The sequence below is a fragment of the Python bivittatus genome, unplaced genomic scaffold (assembly GCF_059951505.1).
Source record: "Python bivittatus isolate LINGU-HERP-01145 unplaced genomic scaffold, Pbiv_v1 ctg000480_np1212, whole genome shotgun sequence".
NCBI lineage: Eukaryota > Metazoa > Chordata > Lepidosauria > Squamata > Pythonidae > Python > Python bivittatus.
This window is the reverse complement of record NW_028277075.1, coordinates 40,017,732-40,021,721: the sequence shown is the minus strand read 5'-3', so window position 1 is coordinate 40,021,721 and position 3,990 is coordinate 40,017,732.

Here is a 3,990-nt window from a genome sequence, read left to right as displayed (position 1 = left end):
CCTGGAGGCGCAGCTCGATATTTTCAAAAACCCAAAATGTAAACCTGGGCTTAATGGCCCTCCGTGGAGGGGAGGGGAGGGGAGGGGGGTGAAACAGCTGTGGTCGCTGGGTCTTCCCTTGCATCCTATCTCATGCTTTACAGTGGGACTTTCCTAATATATAAGAGGGGGGAATACAAACGCTCAGTTAAGACAAGGAATGAAACTGATTGGAACTTTTAAAATAAAATTGATACCACGAAAAAAGATACTTCTGCCTTTTATACGATTTAATTCTGTACATGCACATTTTAGTATTTTTTTTAACCAGATAGTTTTTATTCATCCGTTTTCAAACAAATGTAAAACAATGCAAAATGAAATAAATATGAACACATTTTCGTATTTAAGTTTTACTTTAAAATCGAACGTCTGCTTGAATTACTTCCTTTTTGGGACTTGAACTTTTATGTTATTTTTGCTTTTGTTGTAATCAATTCCTCTTCCAAGATTTTTTTTTTTTCTTGCAAGTACTACTGTTAAGCTGGGTGTCTCCCATCTTATACCTAGACATTTTCTTTCTGTCTTTTAAGATAGTGGCTTCCTCATCTGATTGTTTGTAATCTGCAAATTTGATAAGCTTTCCTGCCGCACTCTCATTTGTCATTAATAAACACATTAATGAGAACTGAACTTTATGGTCTGCCACTTGATACCCTTCTTCACTTTGATGAAGAATCTGCTGATGAGCATTTTTAGCAACTTGTTCAGCCACATATGCATCCACTTACAGTAACTGTTAAGCCATCTAACCCAGAACTTAAGTAACTTCCTAAACACAACATTGTGGGAAGCTTTATTAAATGGGCTGAAAACAAAATATATTATGTGGACAATATTTCCACATTATCTATCTATTTATCTATCGATATATAGATACCTATAGAGTTACTTGATCTAAAATAATAAGGATAATCTGGCAATACTTTTTTTTTTTTACAAAGCCACGCTGACTTCTAGTGATTGCTGTATTGTTTTCAAGACTGTAGATCAGTCTCTTTATGACCTGCTCTAGAATCCTCCTAGGAACTGATTGTCAGACTGGTTGATCTGTAATTTCCTGGATCTTCCTTTTTCCCTTTTTTTTTAAATAGGGACATTTTGCCCTCCTTCAGTCTCAATGGCACTTCATCAGTTCAAGATAGCTCAGTTTTACTCCAAGCATGCTCACACTATTCTATACAATTTTTAGAGACAATCTTGCAGGCAATGTATGGTTGCCTCCTTCTCATCAGTTAGCAGGTCTATGCAGTGTCCTCACTCATAAATCAGGTTATACTAACAGGATGCAGTGCTGGAGATTTAACCCCATTCAAAGTAAACATGGTATCTGATAATGTTTCTGTCCTGTTTCTTCATATTGCTTATCACAGTTGCTTGGTGAAACCTTGTTAGAAAAGACTAAGCCAAAATAGATCTTTCTTAGATGTTTCTTTGTTGGGCAGCTGATTTATGGATTCTTTTCTCTTGTTTTGAACATTTTTTGTATACTTAGCATTCTTTGCCAATTTTAGCTCATTTTCAGCTGCAGACACCTTCCATCTGTGACCACTGGGACCAGGAGCAAATCCTTGATCCTTCATTGTCTTCTTTAGTTCTGCCTTTAACAACAATATATAGCTGATGTCACTGTTGTTTCATTGGTAGTTGGTTAACTGCATGTATACCTGCACAAGAAAGTACGTTTTAAAAATACAGCTGATGTGCTTAAGCCAGTTGTATAAATATGTAGTGAAAAGTAACTTAACAACATGCACCCATATATACACATACACGTTGATTTTTTGTGTGTAAAGCACTTCTGCCATCAGTCAAAGTAGACGATGGAAAAAATAGGGAATAGTTGCATATGAGGTGAAAGAGCCAGAAACCACAGTATGGTAATTTAGTTACCACACTAGGGTATCTTAGTAATTTCCTAAGTAATACTGGAGAGAAAGCTCAGGAGTACCACAGCTCCCTGTCCCTTCTCAGCTGTTTTTACAGCACGGTTCATCTTGTCTTGTTCATCTACTCGGTCAAGACCATGAACTCAATACTCAGTCTCCAAAAGAGTTTATTTGTAAGGGTCTGCAGAGCCTGATCAGTTACACATAGGAAACATTAGCAGTGCTCCCAAGGTGAAAGACCTCTTCCCATGGCCAAATACTGTACAAGTTGTATTTATTTTACAGGAACGAAGAGACTCAAATTACAAAAAACCTATTGTTCACAAAGTAGTTATCAAGCAACTCCGTACTTGGATACAGATGAAGTGGTAAGATAAGCATGTATATTAGAAAAATATGCACTAAACAATTAATTTAGTGTTATGTGCTAGAACATATCAAGTATGCAAATTTCTCTAGGTTCCTACAGCAATCACCCTAGTCATTTGTTAAATAGTGTTGAGTCCTCTATTTTCTAGCTAAGAATGATGAAAATTATAACCCAGCATTCAGGAAATCTGAAGGAAAAAATACAATAAATCAATAGGCTTTTAATGTTATATACAGTTTAAGGCATCAAAAGAAAGCAAAATCACCATTTTCAGACCCTATTTTAATTGTTCTTTAATTGTTATATTAATTTATAAAAAATATTAAACACCCCTTTTTAGAGGGTCACTGAATTCAGTATATGAATGAAAGAAAGATTAGTAGACCATGATTTGCCTACTTTTGTAGGCCAGCAATTGGCAATGAAAAATGAGACTTTGGAATTCATTGCCACAATATCTATTGGGGCTACTATCTTAAAGTCAGATTACAGGTTTACAAGACCCAGTTTGGTGTAGCAATTAAGGCACTAGGTGGGAGATGGTGAGTTCTAGTCCTGTCTTGGGCACAAAGGCAGCTGGGTGACCTTGAGCCAGTAATTCTCTCTCAGCCCTAGAAAGGAGGCAATGGCAAACCACTTACAAAAAACCTTGCCAAGAAAACTTCAGGGTTTAGTCCAGGCAGTCGCCAGGAGTCAACAGGACTCAAAGGCACTAAGTAAAGTCAAATCACAAGTTTACTTACATTAGAAAAAGTACATATAGTACATAAAGTTATAGAATGTACATAGAAAATGAAGAAAAAGGAAACAGAACCAGCTAACACTTGTCAGTGAGGAGAGGTGACCAAACAGTAAATAACTTCCTTCCTTCCTTCCTTCCTTCCTTCCTTCCTTCCTTCCTTCCTTCCTTCCTTCCTTCCTTCCTTCCTCTCTCTTTCTCTCACAAATCCCACAAAAGAGAATAAGAAGCTGGGAATTCTCAAGAAATCTGGCAACCTCTTCCTCTGCGCACTGCTGTTCTGGTGGGCTTGGAAGGAAATGAAAGCAAAAAAAAGGCTGGCTTTGTTCCTGATCCCTTGCTTACCTTTTGCAGGAACTGTAGCAGGCTGAACTTGGCCTGCCATGCTGTCTAGGGCAGAGCTACCTCATCTGAGCTGCAAAAATGGGTAGGCCCCTAGATGAAGCATAGAGTTGGCTGCTGCCTAGTGACTTTTGTAGCTCAGATGTGGTCGCCCTGGCCTAGACAGAAAAAAAGATATTCCCATTTATTCTCTGGCCACACCCAACAGCTGTTTTGCTGTCCGCCCCTCCTGTCCCAGAACTGACAAAACCCCAAAATGCTCTGAATCTTGTTGCCTGCACTGCACTCTTATTATATACTCAGAACAGACCATGCAACTTTAACATGCAATATTCTAAGGGTTGTGACTGGTGGTTCCATCAGCTGAAATTCCAGCCCCACCGACTATATGAGAAGCCTTCTTCAAATGGCACACACAATACTCTGGTTATTCTGTGTAACGCCACTGAACTTTCAAAAAATAATTCCTTGAAACAATGGCTCATCATTGAAATATTTCACCATTAGGTGGCAGCCAAGAGTTAGAGGCACTGGGAAGGGAATTCCCCGCTAGAGGGCTATAGAGATAGAGTTACAGTACAAAGATGACCTGGGAGAAGGAATCCAGAAGC